The sequence below is a fragment of the Lissotriton vulgaris genome, unplaced genomic scaffold, assembly GCF_964263255.1.
Source record: "Lissotriton vulgaris unplaced genomic scaffold, aLisVul1.2 SCAFFOLD_2469, whole genome shotgun sequence".
NCBI lineage: Eukaryota > Metazoa > Chordata > Amphibia > Caudata > Salamandridae > Lissotriton > Lissotriton vulgaris.
In genome coordinates this window covers 166466-185955 of record NW_028252307.1, presented here as the reverse complement: position 1 = coordinate 185955, position 19490 = coordinate 166466, and the positions used below count along the sequence as shown (strand labels likewise).

The following is a 19490-nucleotide window of genomic DNA, read 5'->3' as shown; positions in this document are numbered from 1 at the left end:
TGTGTGTATGTGTCAGGGGTGGTGTCTCTGTATGTATGTATGTGCGTGCGTGCATGGGCGCTTGTGTGTGTGTGTATGCGCATGCGTGTGTGGTGCTTGCGCTTCCCAGGAGACAGCGCCTGGCCACAGCGCGCGTTCCAGTTACAAATCGCCTGGAAGGATGCGCGCGGCCGGGACTGTCTCCTGGGAAGCATAGTCGCTAACAAAAGATCTCGGCGGAGACGCGCTTCCGCGCGTTGACGCCGAGACCTAAAAAACATAAAGATGGTTTGTACAATAAAAACAGAAGCAGACAAGTTTTTGTCTTTAAAAGTATTAAGAAGTACTAATGCTCTGTTTTCATTTGCCTGCAAGGTCCGCTTTGTATTCCTTATATATTTCTCTGAGAGAAAGCACGAGTGACTGAGCGAAAGGGCTATAGATCTGTTACCACAATTCCTGGAGGGAGACGGGGTAGTCATGTTCGGTGGCTGCCAAAACCATTTTCTACCTTACTAGGTTTAGGGATGCTTATAGTTTTGTTGCTTGCAGTTGCATTATTTTTCTGCTTTACTGAGTGTGTTATACTCATTTTTTTCCTGCACTTGTACTTTGCGGGGCTGTTCCTGCCCGGGTGGCCATTTTGTTCGGCTACACTCTCCCTCCGGGAGGCGCTCTAGTCGCTGCAGGGGTCCTGCCTAACCCCTACTCAATGGCCCCAGATCGGACGCGTGCAGCTCGCTTAATTTTCCCAATGGCCCCCAGCGCCGGGATGCCTTCAGGTAGCTGTGCGGTTTACAAATACTGGATTTACAAGTTACTATTGCTATGAGCTCTGGCCCTGAAGTAGCTGCAGCTTTACTGTTTAACTATGCTATAGCCAGGAAAGACAGGTGGTGGCATTGCTATAATTTATAAAAAGTCCTAAATGTGCAAATTTGAAGACCTGCCATTTACGAGCTGTGAGGCAGCTTTATTTAAGCTTGTCTTGACCCCTAAGCTCACCTTCTCAGGCATACTAGTTTATCGTCCCCCTGGGCTGTCCGGTCCATGGGCTTCATCCTTTCCTGACCTAATAACCCCTTTTCTCTTAAATGCCGCCAACTTCTCCATCTTGGGCGACCTTAACTTACGCTTGGATGACTCTGCATGTACTAACAGCGCTACTTTTATCTGGCAGCATTGAATATTGCACTTTGCAACTCCGGTCCCATTCATGTGGCCGGCCACCTACTGGACCCTATTTTCTTCAGTTTATCCAACATTCAAAGCCCACCAGCTCTTCCCTTATGTTGGTCTGATCACTTTGCGATCGGCTTGGTTTCGAGATCTCAGTGAACTCACCTGTAGCCGCGCCTAGCATCAGGAAACCAACTATGAACTGGGGAAAACTGGACATTGAAGCTCTCAATAAGATTCTGTCTTCCAATGCTCCTATCACAAAACAAATGTCTATCACTCTTTCGGGTGTCGTCCAAAAGTGGCTTTTACATGCCATTGATACCTGTCTTCCACCCTCCATTAAGAAGGTGAACAACCATCGCCCCCTTGTCCCTTGGACGTTCAACAATATATAAAAGCCTGCCCAGTGTACGCACGACAAAAGTCCTCCCATTCATCCCCTAAAGGTCTTCTACAACCATTGCCCATACCTCCGCTTCCCTGGCATACTATCAGTTTGAACTTCATCACAGATTTGCCTAAATCCCATAACTTCACTGGAATTTTAGAAGTTGTGGATATTTTGTCTAAAATGGGGCACTTTATTCCCTTACAAAAACTACCAACAGCTACAGAATTTAGTGAAGTGTTCTTAAACCATATTGTAAAACTACATGGCCTTCCCAGTAAAATAATTTCCGACAGGGGCCCTCAATTTGTTTAAAAATTCTGTGTAGGAAGGTGGATACCTGACTATGGTTGCCCCCAACTTTTTTGCCTAGTGTTTAGCTGGTTTTCGACATAGTTGGACTGGGATCCTGCTATTCAGGGCCCCAGGCTTCCTGCTCTCTCTGTTAAAATGGACTCCATGTACCCTAGGTACATATCTGATTGGATACTGGGTCACCTTATCAGCCCCTGTACAGTGTACCTTAAGTACCCAGGGCATAGGTATACCCAGGGCCTACCAGGGGCTGCAGCATGTATTATGCCACCCCTGGCTGGCCATCCCTAAACTGACACAACTGGCTGGTAGTACAGCTGGGGCAAGGTGGTGTAATCACCCTTTGCTATAGATATAGTATACCTATATCTAACCTAAAATGGACACATAGATTCCTATAAGTCACTCCTATGGTAGGCCTCATCAATCCTGGAGGCAGAGTGCTTGGAAATATGTGAGATTGTGCTCTAGCATGAGCTGAGCCTGTCTGCAGCTTTCGGAACCATGTCCTTAGGCTGTTTCCATGATAACGCTATACCATATACTCTTAAGTGCATTATAATCCTCGCGGTTATTTGCTAACTTAGGTATAGCATTATCAAAACATATTGAGTAAGGTGTCATACGAATTGGAATACTACCCCCTCGCCAGTTCTGGCGACGGGGGTAGCATTCCACCCTTCTAGAGGGTCAAGACATGTACAGAACCAGAACCCCAGTTAAACTTAAACAGAGCCTCAGCATCACAAAATGGATGCTGCCACCAGACACAAGTCTGACCTTTGCTGCTGGGAGTCCTTCCAGCGAGGGAGGCTTGGACAAAGGGCTTCCTGTCCGGGGAGGTGCCAGCACCACCCCAGACAGGACTTTGTGTATTAGGGAGGACCAGGCTGAACAGAATGAGACATGCCTGGGGCACACAAGGTGTCCCGTGCATACACTGGTTCAAACCAGTCGATGGGGCACTCCTGCTCCAGCTCTGGTGCGAAACCTGACAAAGGAAAGGGGGTGTAACCACCCCCCTTCCTGGTCCCACCCAGGGGAGGGACCTAGTCGTAGTGCAGCCCCCTTTAGCCGGATAAAGGTAGGAGCTGGTCTCTTAGAAATTAGATTACTCTTGACAACTTCAGAAGAAGAAACTCTTGACCCTTCGACGTTCTGCTCCTCAGAAGATGGAAGAATCTCCCCTATGGTCGGGGAGTGACCATCCTGCTCCGCAGGCACCATCAAGCATCTTTGCGGTTTGCTGCAACGTCCTTCCTCCAGGAACAAGACTGCCCAGCTCGACGAGAACCGGATCTTCAGACCTCTCTGACTTCAACCTGCCTCCACAGCACAGCTGGGACCCGTGGGTGCTACGAGACACTTGAAGCCGGCCATCTTCACAAGCCTGCATTGTGCTTCCAGCACGACCGCCGAGGGATCCTCGAGTGAGTGCATCAGGGTTTGAGAAGCCCTACACCTAAGCAGCACCTGCACCAAAGACCAGCCCCCCAGCATCCACGAGATCTGCGTGGGGCCCTTTTGCCTGGTTGCTGCTGACCCGGTTGGCTGGTCACTTGCCGGCTGGCTAGTGACCTCTGAGACGACGACCCAAACGAATCAACACTGCTGGTCTGGTCCCCCAGACTGGCCCTTACTTCCCTGCAAAGGAGAAGTACCCCGGACCCTCCTGGTCCGCACCAGACGCCATCTTTGCTCCACCGCGTGGCTTGCATTTGCCAAGGCCTGTTGACCAGATCGACGATCCAACACCGCCAACAGCAGCAGACTTCGTGGGACAGCTTGCGCCCCCAGCCTGGTCGTCGAGAACAGCTCCTGGTCCGCGCAGCTTCAGAGTCAAGCGTCCACTCTTCATCCTGATCGAGGCAACAGCATCTGGTTCCCTCCTGGTTCCGGTATAGTCACTGGCTAGTGACTGAGACTCTGTCCCCTTCCCTTTCAGGACTTCTTCTTCCTCGATCCATCCTTGGATCACTCTGGACACCTCCATCTGGTCGCCTGCCAGCAACTCTTACTTCAGGCTCCATTGGGATCAACACAGAAACCCAACATACTTTCAGCCCTATGCACCTGCAGTCCGTGGGTTAGGTAACTAAGGCATCTGGGTGCTGAAGTCTGTGTCCACTATCCTAGTGTCCAGGTCCACTGTTGTTTTTCCCTTAGCTAGTTGGGTTCGTACGGAATCCGTAACTCTTTAAACAGTTAGATCCATAGACGTTGGTATGCATCTCGCTTGTGAGTCTCCTCTCTGCACGTGAGTCCCGTGGGCCTCCTGCTCCTACTTTCTTCAGTTGGTAGCGTAGTCCCAGCGATCCTCTAGCCTCTGGATCCTCTCACTGTTCTTCTTTTCCTCGCATTCCATTGTATTGAGTATATGGTTGTCGTGCCCCTAAGGCACTCGTGTAATTATTGTGGATACTCGTATTTCTTTTTAGTAATTGTCATGTGCTTAGGCCTCTGACCTCATAAAGAGTTCAGAGGTATTTTGTTATAAATAAATAGACAGTTTATTTTCATATCAACTTGTGTGGTGTCTTTTCATTTGGTATTCAAAGGTTATATGTGGTAAAACAGCTGGCTTTACATGCCATTCAGAGTTTAGCCTAAAGACTGTTCTTGTCCATGCTACTAGGATAGCTGGTCTATAAGGTTGACTTACAACCAATCACCATAAGGGTTGTTTGGACTGATACAAAGTGATCCCTAGAATTAGTGAGCATTATATATCAGGCCAACTTCTCACATTCTGGAGTCAGTTGTGCAAACATTTAGGAATGGAAATAGCATTATCCTCCGCTTTTCACCCACAGACTGACGGCCAGACAGAAAAAGTTAATCAATACCTTGAACAAAGTCTACGGTGCCTAACCTTCATTATATCGGCTCATTGGGACGAGGTCCTACCATTGGCAGAGTTTTCATACAACAATAGCTATCATGCAGCTTTAGGCTGTTCCCCTTTCTTTTTTATAACAGGCTTCCATCCACGATCTATTCCTGCCATCCTTCCAGATTTATGCCTGCTGTGACCGAAAGATTAACAGAATTGCGGGAATTTCAAGAACAAGCCAAGCGTAGTTTAGCCAACAATAAACAAAAAGGTCAAATTATCAGTCGATAAACACAAAACACCAGCATCACCCTATAAAGTAGGGGATCTCGTCCGGTTATCAACCAGAAATATCCAGATTGAAGGCCCCAAGAAACTAAAACCTAGGTTCATTGGCCCCTTTCCCATAAATAACATTTTGAATTCAGTTTCAATGAGATTAACTTTGCCCTCGGAATATGCCATCCACCCAGTTTTTCGTGTATCTTTGCTCAAACCACATGATCCGTTGTAGTGACTGAGGTATTGGTGCTTTTTTGGCTCGGTTATGACCGTTGCCCACCACCATCTCATTATATGCTGCTGTCATTCGAACATGTATGGTGTTTTGTCCATTCCCAACCTTTATTTCACCTAGTTGATAGGGCTTGCCTATAGACTTTGACAGCTTTATGTCCCCTTATATGCTGCTTTTCGCTCTTTTTCGGGCCTAAAGGCCTATGCTCGAGCGATGCCATGTTCTTTTCTGACACCATCCTGCTAAGCCTCTTTAGGTGAAACGCAATGTTTTAGTTTCAATGTGTTGTTCGCTAGTAGTGAACCAGCAAGCACTGGTTCTTATCGGAGAAATGTGCTCTCTTCGCGCTGGAGCCATAACAAACGCTTGGCCAGCTGCTGTTGTGTGCCTGGTACGGAAAGGTACAGGAATCTCATGAGAACGGTAGGCGGGTTCTTCTAGAAGCTTCGAGAGAGAGCTACATTCTATATTAGTGAAAGCGGGTCCAAGTGAGGGTGAGATGACTGTCTGGTGGTTTTGGCAGTCTGGTGAAGCATCACGGTGCAGACGTGCAGTCGTGTTTGTGGAACAGAGAGTCCTGACCCAACCGAAGAGGGAAAGAGAGACTGACCTGTCTTCAGATTGCAGATGTCTAATAATATGGTGAGGTGTTCCATGTATGACTAATTTTATCTAATTATTCCTTTATTTTCAGGTTCTATATGTGTGTATGTGTATTAATAAGTCATTTCTTTCTATGTCCTTTCATCATTGTGTAATAAAAGACCCCAATTTGCATTAATTCCATTTGTTTGTTGTCACTAAGAGGGAGTGTGGGTTCTTCTTAACCAGGTGCTGTCGTATAGAAGGATGGGTGATTCCCTTCTTACAGGTAACTGATGATGGGAAGGTGCGCTGCTCATGATTAGGGATGACTACATGGGAGAATATATCATTTGTCCTTATTCTCTGTGGAGGAAGGTCGGCCTCTTTTTTACCAAGTGCTTACAGAGGGATGTGCTAGTTCCCCTCTTATGAGTAATTGTAGATACGGAAGGGAAATCGGCTCCTAAGCAGGAATACCTAAATTGCTGGTAGACCAACCCAACATAGCGTAAGAGCTATGTACTGATTTTCACCGGAAGGTGTTGCTGATTCGCACCAGGGTGCGTTGCTCGCGTAGGTGCGCATTGATCGTCGGAAGACGTTGCTGACTTGATTTGATATTTGATTAGTCGGAAGACATTGCTGATTTAATATTGATTCGTCGGAAGACGTTGCTGATTTGATATTGATTCACACCAGGGTGCATTGCTCGTGTAAGTGCGCGTTGATCGTCAGAAGACGTTGCTGACCTGATTTGATATTTGATTCTGATTCATCGGAGGACGTTGCTTTACATACCCTCGGAGCTATGATCTATAGTATCTTTAGTTATTTATGTTATTCCTTTCTCAGATAGGTAATCTAAATGTGGTGTTTTGTTGTTAGGCGTTCTGGGAAGGGACTGTGATGAGTAATTACTTTATAGCTAACTAGCTGAAACACCAGAAAAGTAGGAAAATATCAGTCATTACATCCGTCCACACGAAAAGACAACCCTCCTCCACCTGTTGTAGTTGGAGACAATATTGCATATGAAGAAAATCGCATTATAGATGCAAAACGTATACATGGTCGATTACAGTATTTAATTGACTGGAAGGGTTATGATGCGTCAGAAAGATCGTGGAAACAGAAACACATGTACATACTCCAAGATTGGTCAGATCTTTCCACGCCTTGCATCCGGAAAAACCCTGTCACATACGAAGACCTTTTGTGTGTGGGGGCAGGAGGCATTTCCTGCATGTGTAAACGGTCTTGGCATGTACACGTGAATTACTTGGGAAAGATCTAAGGCCCAAATCACCTTCACCTGCACAAGTGAGAAAACCTGAGACCCAAAGCTATTTAAACCCCACCCACTTGGTTCCCGATGCTTTGCTTCGTGCCTAAACACTCACCAGACTCCGGACCTGGGTGGCAGATCATCCGAAGCTCTTCAGCGCTCCACCCTGCTTCCTTCCCTGTCTTCACTCAGTGTCTTCGGCTGTGTTCTTGCTGCCCGGAGCACATTTCAGACGTCCCTTCCTGTTTCTGAATTTCCGGCTCCAAATCCTCTCCCGGCACTGTTTCCGATTTCCTGCAAAAGAGAAAAGAAAAGAGAATCAACAAAGGGTTGCCAAGCAACACCTCGCTCTGAATGGTAAAGCGTTAGCATGCTTGAACACATACCAGTAAGAATTTAAACTTAATGAAAGCTGTGGCAGACCTCTTGACCTTCTATAAATCAAGAGAACGTTTTGAAACTCTTCCTGAAACAATCCAAGGACTTTAAGGACATTGACTAAGTGAAGAATGTTAAAGTAAAACAGACATTTGTGTAAATACCTTGAGTCTGATTAGAAGACTGAAAGGGAACAGAGAGCTCGATTGTTATAATTATTTATATATATTTAATGTGAAATTACGGAGCAAATATTGTAAAGGAAATCAGTAACTCTTGCGATAATTTGAGCAATCACAGATTATTAGTGCACCTTTAGTGTTTTTTTGTTTATTCTTTCTTTTAGTTTCAAGAATCCTTATGAGAATAGGTCAATGGTAATTCAGGTATACCCAATTAAGAGTTCCAAAGCAGATGTTTGACCTAAAGAAGTGATTTAGGGTGTTCAGATTAATCGGGTACATTTATCAGATTATACACGAGCTGAAAACTGAAGCCCAGTAACACTTTGTCTTTCTCGAGAGACATTCTAAACGAATTGTTAAGTCGGTCTACAAGAATCCAGTGTGTCATCTCTTTTCTCTCGTCCCTATTCTCCCCTCCCCCGGGGTTCGATCAGGGCGGCAAGTGAATCCTATCCTTGCCTCTCCGGTGGAGTTCAGAAGGAGTTGGGTAATAGCAGCATCAAGGAAGGAATAACCGGAGTACAGGTGGGTGAATTCGTGACACCCTGGGCCCCAGGGACCACCACCTCCAAGGGGCTTTGTACTCATTGGAGGGGGGGGGGCGCGAAGCCCCCATTCTAGAGCCCTTGATGGCCTGGGGACTATCATCCCCTAGGGCCAGCTGCAATGTCTCCCGCCATGCCATAGCAAACTCTGCTTTGCTTCTTGGAAGCGAGAGCAGGAAATCTGCTCTCACTTCCAAGAAGCAAAGCTTAAACACTGTTTCATACCTGCTAATTAAATTGCTTTCTGATAACAGAAACTAGCCAGTCCTCCTTTGGAATACATACAAATGTGCCTCTTTCAGTTAGCCCTCTATGAAAACAGGGACACAAGACAAATTTCTTGAAAATTGAAAAACCGGGGTTGTCCTGGTAAATCCGGGGCACCTGGTCACCCTAATCACACACGCACTTCATAACCTTTGTTTTTCTACAACATTCACTCTTTTTTATATCCCCATTTTTTTCTCTTGCTTTGTTTTCTTATATCTATTCTCTGCATATCAGGTTTCAGAGAGGCCCTTCCGGGTCGCAGAGTTAAAAGGGTCTTATCTAATGTATGGTTCATATGAGGGCAGATGGAGTCACATCAGGGTACATAAAAGTAAACAGCCCAGTGCAACCAACTCCCAGTGCACCGAAGGTTAGGGGTCAAAGTGCAAAATACTCCAAGGACAGAGAACATAGGCACATATATTGTTAGTGCAGCAGGCACAGTGGCACCAGGGCTGAAGAAGAGGTGAGAGCCGGGGCCATGGCCAAGCCGGAAACCAAGATGGTTGCTCAGCTTTGAAGCTCTGCCAGCAGTCGTTGCAACAACGTGAATTCCCGCTATCCAGCGTGGCTACCGGGCAGGGAGAAGACGCCTAAATGCAGCAGAAGGGATCCTGATTAAAAGTCTCCCTGCGGTGCTGCGAGAAAACAACCGGAACGGCAGAAATCGGTGACTCCAGACGGAAGGACGACTTTCAAGATGGCGGCATCGACGATATGAGGAGACTCCGGGTGCGGCGGCGGAGGGACTGAGCCAGCAGCTGGGGTGCTGTGAGTCACCGGGCCATGGACTGGAGCGTTGAGCGGCCACATTCTGGGCAAAGCGGCGCTCGGTACTGGCGAGAGGTCCGTTTGACCTCCGGTGGTCCGAGCGCGGCACTTTTATGTCTGCGTTGATCGCAGGGGCACACAGGGACGGTGCCTGTGATCATTCCCTCGTCGACACCTGGTACAGCATTTCCGAAGCTCCTTTGGGAATCTCCTCCCCGCATATGCACTCGCTCGGCCGCGGCCTGTGCTGTTCTCCCCCTTTTCCCCGTAGGGCTCCATTGTTGTAACCCTACCTTGCGTGGCTGCGCTGCTCCCGGAGCGAAAAACGGAATCCGAACCTCAGCCATGTCTCTGCCCCAGCCACCAATTTATGCTGCAGTAAACTTGAAACATTAACTGCTGACTGCACATTGCCTTGTCTTCAAACAACCTGCTCTGTGGAAGTACTGTGCCCGGACCACTGCTGCACCACAAGATCCATTGTGGGAGACAATAGTGAAATACCCAAAACCTCCCCTGTTGTCAGGAAAATACAAACATGGGTTAGATGCCCATTCCTTGCTGATCAGTTCTGCTTGCCTAATCTCTCTTCGCCAGCTACTTGCACCTGCTCTGCGCCCATAACCAGAAGACTCTGGCATTGGGCTTAATTAATACTTGGCGGGTGGAACTGCGGTATGGGCCGCAACGACCCCAAACAGCGCCTTCTCCCCTTCGAAAAGGTCACCGAAGTAGCCCAAGAACCCCTGACAACATGGCGAAAGGTGGCCAGAAAGACACAACACCAGAGGGTGATACCAACAAATTAGGTTCCCTGCTACAAGAGATAAGAGCGTGGTTCAGAGCCTTAGATGTGCGCTTTGATGCCCTAGATAAGCACATGGCGGATCTGGGATCGAAGATCCAAGTTCACGAGAGAAAACTCGACGTGGTGGATTCGCATACATCAGATCTAGGAGATGGAACGGCTCAATCCTTGAAATGGCTCGGCCAAATGGAACGTTACCTCAAAGACATCGCGATCAAGAAAGAGGACTTAGAGGCGCGCAGTCGCCAAAATAATATGCACATTTTGGGTGTTCCGGAATCGACAGCCGCTGGTCGCATGTACACCTTGGTAGAAACAATCCTGATAGACTTGTTTTGTAGATAAGTCTTCACTATGGGCTTTGTGATAGGACGCGCTCATAGAACACTAGGTCCAAGGCCCAATCTGGATGCCCGCCCAGACCCATCATTGCCTGTGTCATGAACTTTAGGGATCGAGACACGGCCCAGCACCTGGCACAAGAACGGGGCGAAATGGTATGGCAGGGCTCCAAGCTGTCCCTATATCCAGACTTTACAATCATGGTACAGGAGGCCAGGCGGAAATACACTGGAGTGTGGCGCCGCTGCCAGGGTGACTGATGCTGGACGCACATACGAGAAGCGATAGAGGGCTTCTCCTTAAGTGACATAGGTCGTACGCAAAACCCACATAGCACTGACTATACTCACTGCACTGGCAGTCATTACACATGGACGAGGCTCGACTATTGGCTGGCATCCCCAGAACTTATCAGCTGGTGTCATGTGATCCGGATGCTTCCTCACACATATTCGGATCACTTATTATTATTATTATTATTAGCCAGATTTGTAGAGCGCATGGTTACCCAGAGGCATCCCAGCGCTATGATCACGAATAATGCTCAAACAGGGGGACAACCAAGGAAGATGGGACAATTACTTAGGAAAAAGAAAAGTTTTCAGTTGTTTCCTAAATCACTCCCCTGTATTATTAACATTGAAGGTCCCGCGACCCGAGGGTTTTGAACGACAGTGGCGATTTCCCAGCCACGCATTAGATGATGACGTTTTTAGACAGGAATTACGAGAAGCGATAGAGGATTACTTCGTCATTAACACTGGTTCAGTAGACACTGTGGCAATTTTATGGGAGAGTTTTAAAGCATACATGAGTGTGTATATTCTGCTCACAGAATTCAAAGATACCGCTGAGAGGGAGATTCTTTTTATGGGGAAATACTACAATGCCAGGAAATACGGCAAAGGTGAGCGGCCGGGACGAATCCTAGCACAGATGATTTGACCTCTCTATAGTAAGGCATACATCCCCGATGAGAACTTCGTCGGGACAACCGATCACTGACCCACTGGATATCCAGGGGAAATTCATGTCCTATTTTGAAACATTATACACCACTAGATTGGTTCAAGACAGGGTCCAGCACGAGAGCTATTTATCTGAGGTCGCTTTGTTTTATCTCAAGAAGTTTATGCAGGACTTTCTCGGTGAGCCTATCTCTAAGGCATCTCTGCCCTGAAGAGTTCCTCTGTCCCGGGGCTCGACGGTTTCACAGCTGATTTTTATAAGGCCTATGAAGATTTATTGATTCCCCATCTCCTTAAAGTATATGCAGAAGCCCTGGAAAGGCAGATAATACCTCCCACCCTGTGTGAGGCAGTCATCATTCTTCTCCCCAAACCTTTTTTTGTTTTTTTTGAGTCTTCAATACCTTTATTAGTAATAAATAGGTTACACAGCCGCACGCCTACAACCAACCAGTGGCCGGCAGCTCCTCAGTAGCAAAATTGTTCAGTACACGGAATATTTATAACTTCAACATATATTTACACAGCATGTCGCCTACAACCCCAACGGGCCGGCGCGCTTCAAATAATATTCCCCATTGCATATATTCACCAGGCTGTGTTTTTCCGTGCACCCCATCACCCACAGACTGCGTAGGAATGCCAACTGCAGCTCAATGCGTTCCTAATACAGACGATCTAGATTCAGTATGCATGTCGGAACAGGCATGTCATCTGCGATGAAGCCTCTTTTTCTTGCTTGTGAACTGAAACACCAGTCTACATTAATCAACCCATATGTTCATGTGTAAAGAGAAATGAACTGTAACCTAAACATAGGCAGAGGGCAATATGATTCTATTACAGAGAGCACTTCATACGCATCAAGTTGCACATCATCCACTCACCACACCACTCTTCGCGTATTTGGATGTCACACTGCTAGAGCACTCCACAAGAGGAACCATGACTTCTTGTCCTCATCCTATGGATAGCATAAATCCTGCAGTAGGGTCTCGACATAGTCCTCCAGTTTCCCTACATTTGAGGATTCCGGCAGACCTATTATGCGAATATTATTCCTGCGGGATCTCGCTTCACTGTCCTCGCTCCGTGCCTGCATGACCTCTAACTGTTTGGCGAATTCGCCCGTTTTGTCCGCAATTTGTTGCAAGCCGTCCTCCGTGTCAGATATACGCTGTTCAGCCTCGATTTGACGAACCGTGTGCTTGTCCAATTCCGACGAGAATTGGTCCATCCTTCCAGTGAGGACTTCGATTTTCCCATCGATAGACTGCAGACTATTTTGGATTGCAGCTTAAGTTTTTTCAAGGGCGGAGGACTGTGGTGCGGCCGCCTCATGATCCACGTTCGGTGCTGAAGTGTGCCCTTGGCGTCCACCCTTACGCAGTTCAAAAGTAAGCGTGGGCTGTGTCTTGTCAGGCTTCCCCATTGGAGCAGACCCGTGGGGGGGGGGGGACGCCAGCAACAGAATAAGTTTCCGCTTCTTGCTTACTGTTAAGTGCCTCTTACTTTCGCCCTCCGTCGGTCACCACCGGTGTGCGTGATTGACCTCGACAGTACAGTGCACCCCCAGATTATGTCCGCTATCCCCTGGGGACCCGGTATGTCTGTTTGCTGGTGTCTCGTGGAGCTCGATCAAAGCGTGTTGCAAGTTCCCCCCGCAACACGTTCCTGGCTGTCTGCGCACTTCTGCCACCCGATGTGCCCCCCTGTAGGTCGCCAAATGAGGTGCCTGACAGATCCGCTTCCACCCAGTTCAGCCTGCTTCTGGCGGCAAGTGCGCGTGAGTCCGAGTAGCGTTTTGCCGCACTTCCGTGCTCCCTCCACTCAGGCACTGTGTCACGTAGGGTCAACTGTCTAGGCTGCCCGTGTTTAGCTCCAATAGTGCTCCTCAATTACTATGTTCGGAGGCAGCTCATCTATCTCTCCCGTGTAGCGAGTTCCAAACGGTATAGGCCGCTGTCCATGTGGCTCATGTGGGTCCGATATTAGGCGGTTTGTGTGCGCTCCTTTGGATCTTCACTTATCCCCCTCTAGCCAGAGAGGGGGGGCGACCACCCCCGGTGCAGCCGCAAGTGTGTCACAGGAGGTGGCGGGTTAGTGTCCCAGGAGCGCGCCCGTTACTGTCCCGTACCTCAGCCTGTGCAGAACTCCACCTCCGTTAGCGGCCTAGGATCTCCTGCTGCGCTGGGACCTTGCGTATCGCCGTTTCCGGCTCACCTCCCCCAGCGCCGCCGAGCGTCACCTCTGCTGTCTTGCCGTCCGCAGCCTCTCCTCCCAGCGTCTAGCCTGCCAGAAAATCGAACGACCGCTGGGCACTCACGGTTCGGCTTGTCGCCTGTTCAACAGCGAGCACAGTCCTCCGTGGCTCCATCTGCCTCCGTGAGTCCCGGCAGTCTTCTCAGGCCGCCATTTCCAGCAGGGGAGCCCAGGCCTTAGGACAGATAGGTGTCCGTCTTTTCATGTGCCGATCACAATGCCACACAATTCCTCTGTGTCGGCAGGGCTTCAGCCGTTCACTCCCACATGCAGTGTCGCTACTGTGCAATATCTGGGCAAGGATATTAGCAGATTTCTTCCGGTGGCTGGCGCAGCTGCACTACAGTGCGGCCATTTTCGCAGAGCCTCAAGCCACGCCCCCCTTCTCCCCAAACCTGGCAAGGACCCCCTGCTATGTGGTTCCTATTGACCGTTATCACTCTTAAACCTAGACTACAAAATAATGGCAAAGGCTCTGGCATGTTGCCTGTCTCTCTCAATAGTATCTATCATTTCCCCGGCCCAGTCTGGTGTCATACCCCATCGCTCGACAGCCTTCAATCTACGTACATTATTTAGCACTCTGCATAGAATTAACCCGGAAATCCCTGCTGCGGCAATCCTATTTGATACAGAAAAGGCATTTGATTCCCTTGAATGGCCTTTTATTTTATCCAACATGGAGTGCATGGGGATGCCGTTTGGTTTCATTGCCAAGACTGCCCTGCTATACAGTCAACCGCTGGCCGTCTCCAACTAAATGGTACATTGACGGCTCCCTTCTCACTTTCACGCAGCAAGAGACAGGGCTGCCCGTTGTTGCCTCTGTTGTTCATTTTAGCCATGGACCCACTAATGAGGCACTTCCAACAGAAAGACCTTCATAGGTGTTTACAGTTCACCACCGGCCCATTGTTAGTATCATTGTATGCAGATGACACGATTTTATATGTACGCAACCCCCAGACTAATTTGGATCCCCTTATCCGGGAAATTCTGCCCTTTGGCAGACATTCTCGACTGGGAATCAATTGGAACAAATCTGTAATTTTTCCTCTCACTGCCAGCACAGACAAGTGGGACTTGGAATGCCCCCTGGAATGGAATACTGACTCGGTTAACAACCTGGCCATACATATACACTTAGAAACAGAGCAGATCATCCGCCGCAATTACGGACAGCTATTTCCAGATTAGAGACTCAAACAGAGAAATGGCTAAAGCTCCCACTATCCATGGCTGGATGAGTTTCCCTCATTAAGATGGTTGTGCTTCCTACATTTTTATATCTATTTCAAAACATCCCGATCCCTCTCACAAATAAATTCTTTTCGACCCTTCGATCACACTTAATAAGATTAGTATGGGGTGGCGGAAACGCCAGGGTAAACTGGCGGGTTTTGACACTCCCCTGCGATAGAGGTGAGTTCGGGGTCCCTGATTTACAACTGTACTATTTGGCTGCACAGTGCAGTTTTGCATAGACATGGTACCACCCTGATGCCAGAATTCCATACCTCCGACCAGAGTTTGACTTAGTCCTCCCGGGCATTTTAGCGGTGATATTACTGAAGGGTTTCGACCACTAGTTGGGCATGGGAGAAATTGCGTTGCATAACACACACACCATTGCTTTATTCTTCTGATCTGCCACTCCCGACCCCTAAATGGATACCTATAACTAGCAAAAAGCTCATACAGAAGACATGCGCTAAATTTGACATTGCTAAGATAGGCGATCTATTTCCAGATGGACATATTTTTCATCCCGGATACGAGTCCTTGTTCCCTGGTGCCACATTCATGGACAGATACGTCCTTCTACGAATCTGTTCTGCCCTGTGAGCTATTTTACCGGACTACCTTCTGGAACCTCCTTCCTCCCCCCCACTCATAACAGTGATAAGCAGCGAGAGAGGGGTACATCTAATATCGCAGCTCTATAAGGCATGCCCAGCAATTGTAGACAGAGTACGCACTGCCTGGGAGACCGACTTGGGTAATCCGATCACAGACGAACAGTGAGCTGCCTGCTGTGCAGTTACGAAAAATGTCTCTCTTAATGGCCGACACAAACTAATACACTTTACGTTTCTTCGTAGGATATACATTACCCCCTCCAGACTCCACAGGATAGACCCTGCTAGACCGCACCATTGTGCAAGATGCAACGCTCCAAATGCAGACTTCGCCCACCTCGCCTGGACCTGTCCACGCAAACACTCATAATGGGTAGGAATACATAAGATAGTGAGTGGCTTGGCTAAGGTACCGATGACCCCCTTGCTTGAGATTGCCCTGTTGGGATATGTAAAGCATTTCCCACCGGCAATTCGCAGGTTTGTTGCCATCAGCTTACTACTGGCCAAAAGGGAGGTATCCATTCATTGGGGTGGCAGAACAGCACCCTCGGTGAAGGGATGTCTGAAGAGCATGGCGTCCTGTTCCACACACAGCGACCTATACGCAATTACGGTCCGCCCCCACCTCCAGGCCCAGAGATATCTGGGGAACTTTCACAACATACCTAGAGGCGCAGCGGCAAGACCCCCCTACCTGAAAAGAACAGGGCATAGTCCCAACAGGGGTGGGTTAGACTGTCCTGAGATACATGTCAATAATCAACTACACCGGATGCTAAACTCCTTTTTTGATGTCGGTACAGAGGATGTATTCCCATGCCATGATTGTAAACACCGTTTATGTGAATCAGAGTCAAGAACGATTGTAACAGAAAATATGTTAGCAGCTGAGGGGCTTGCTTTATGTAACATGTGATCACTCTGCGGCATTGATTGAGCCCTTGACAGTGTGTACTATGTCTACCTGTACTTGTAAAGGATTTTATTTGTCCTAGTGTACTTTTTTACTCGTACCTAAATGCTAAATAAAGTTTTAAAAAAAATAAGGGGTAAGAGCTCACTGAAGCCTACCTTATGCCCACAAAGGAGCAGCAACCATTAGTGAAGCAGGTGCAAGGAAGCTCACCAAGGTGCATTTCTGTAATCAGATGTAGGATAGATATATAGCCAATCACCGTTGCATGCAAGACCGTCTGTCTATCAGATCGGATAGATGGCTTTGCATACCCAACGAGACTACATGCCAGGACTTATCAAAGGTAATAATCCTATCATGATTTTATCTGACCGGATGCGATGGTGATTACCAGCTTATTGATACTGCAGCTCTTAATAAGAATAAGCGACTTGGTGTTTTCCAATAAAACTATTTCAATATGGATCAAAGGAATTAAATCAATCATGATTGATATGGTGATTGCCCATATATCTATACTACATCTGATTACAGAAATAGCACCTTGGTGAGCTACTATAAAAGACTATTTCAACCCTGATGAAGTCCATGTTGGACGAAACGCGTTGGCTGGGCTGATGCATTTGAGTACAAATAAAGAATACATTGAAAAAAAGAAATCACAAGACTCTGCGCTGTATTTTATGATTTGGTGGATCTTATAATATTTTGTATAGTTTGCAAAGGAAATGAGGTTTAATTACATGCTTGAGTATAATTGATGAAAGAATCTAGTTATAACTGTATGCTCCTTTTCAGAATTTGACAATCCTAGTCAGGATAAGGCACAGGCAAACCCCAAATTAAACTGTGGTCAACCCCCTGGTAGCTTGGTACGGAGCAGTCAGGCTTAATTTAGAGGCAATGTGTAAATATTTGTGCAACACTTCAAACAGTAAAACAGTGTAAACAGCACACAAAATCAACACCAGGTTAGAACAATAGAGCTCAGTTTCATCAACAAATCGAAACCCAAAAGACAAAAATCCAATCAGTATAACCGGAGATATGAATTTTAAAGTATAAACTTCTATATAGCACCTAAAAACATAAAGCGCCAACCGAGGCAATCTGGTCATGCTGGACCAGGTTAAAGTCAAAAGTTCACGCTGATCACGATGGAGCGCGAATTAGATAGAGCCCTAGATTAGTTCAGCTGAAAGTTTACCTTCTCAAGTTTTGAGCCAAGAGCCCCGTTCGCATTGGAGAGGGTCGCAGGGAGTAAGGAGAGAGTTGATGGCGGTGGTGGACATGGCACAAAGAGCAGGCCAGGTATCGCAGAAGGTCGGGCTGGAGGATTACGTTGTTGGTCTTCCAGATCGATTGATGCTTTCCGTGCAAGGAGATAGGCGGCAGGGGCTCGTGCTGAAGTTCTGTGCGAGCAGTGGGTTTCGGGTTCGAATGGGCTCATTTGCACTCATGAGGAGTTCAAAAGCTTGATTTAGGAGCCCACTGAACCACAGCAAGAGTCTAGGGCCTGAGAAGCGCCATTTGGGAGCAAGGAATGCGCTGAAGACAGGTCCAGGCACTTCCACAAAATGAATGGAATGTCTGGAACAGCACCAGCCCTCGCTGCACAAGCTTCTGTTGATTGTAAATACAAGAGCATGGCTTTAACCCCTTTACTGTGGCGGCAATTCCTCTGCGGTGTGGGCGTTCGAATGCGCGGGCGGGGCTGTGTCGGCCAACAGACGTGCGCAGCACTACAGAGGTAGTATTTGCGACGGCCGTTGGCCAACGCACACACGCAAAGGGTTAAAAAAAATATTTGCTGCAAATCAGCCAAATTAAAAGATGCTCATGTGGACACACTTGTGTCAAAAAAATATTTTATAGATGCGGGCAGCAAGTGGGTAAAGTTTGTGATTGTAGTGGCCCAGGACAAAGGTATGAATGTCCAACTTGAGATTCGGCGACTATGGCGGCATTCAGAATCATGCCTGAAGCCTCCAAAAGCAGCCCGCCAGAGCTTGAGGAATTGCCAGTTCTGAGTTGCAAACTGCAATAGTCTTTAGTCTACAGACCTGAGGATGTGTGACTGGGAGCCCCAAGGCCACGACGAGCCTCCAACAGCCTGGTCGCAGGGCATTGGATTTATTTAGGCATTTTTTTATAGCACATTCTTTACCCAGCGGTGTCAGAGCTCTTCACAATAGAGCGAATTATATAGGATTAGATATTATGGTAACATATTTACAGAGTATAAATCCGCTAAAAATTACACGATACAAACTAAAGTTGGAGCGATTAGGGTTCCAAAAAAACACATTCCACAGTTGAAGCGTAAGGACAAACTAGTCTCCTGTGAGGAACACGAAACAGTCAATGCCTCCAGGCTGTGTAGGTGTATTGTTTTGACCCCGCCCCCACATCCACTGACCACTCCCACAGGCCCTACCCTCAACTCACAGACCCCGCCCCATTGCCACAGGCTCCGCCCCCCACAGACACCACACCCTTGCTCTTCCACCGCTTCCACTGCTGCCTCGAGGCCTTATCTCCCCTTACCTCTCTTGTGGGTTCGAGGGGGGAGTGGCCGGGGAGAAGGGGGGACAGTGTCGGCCTGGTTGAAGGGGACACACCCGAGGGTCCCGTGTGACAACAAACCGCGCGCGGGACAAGAGACGCTCTGATGATCTGTAGCTGCGCATGCGCAGGATGTCTGCTCGTTATGGCCGCGCATGCGCTGAGAATAGCGAAGCACATAAAACTGTAAGAGTGTGTCATTGAGCGGCCCCGCAGGGAAGCGCAGCCTACAGAGTCCAACCGAGAGAAGACGCAACTGGGACCGTCCACACTGTCTTTCATTCAGAAAAACAGAAAACACCAAGACTGAACTAAGAGCGCGGGTTAAAGAGGTCTTGATGGGTTAACAGCTGCGCATGCGCTGGGGACAGACACTTCCTCCTGCCGCGGAGCGAGGGTTAAAGAGGGCCTTGTATTAACAGTCGCGCATGCGCTGAAGACAGACACTGCTTCCCGCACCGGAGCGCGGGTTAAAGACGGACTTGCATTAACAGCTGCGCATGAGCTGGGGACAGACACTTCCTTCCGCCATGG

At 48.0% G+C, this 19490-nt stretch overlaps 1 long non-coding RNA gene across 1 annotated transcript in view; it reads right to left on the bottom strand.

Annotated features, from left to right (window-relative positions):
- The window catches only part of LOC147662593 (uncharacterized), a 93698-nt gene that overhangs the window by 49301 nt on the left and 24907 nt on the right, over nt 1-19490 (bottom strand). The window contains exon 2 of the long non-coding RNA XR_015305540.1: nt 7200-7378. This is a non-coding gene — a long non-coding RNA (uncharacterized LOC147662593). The remainder of the gene's footprint in view (nt 1-7199; nt 7379-19490) is intronic.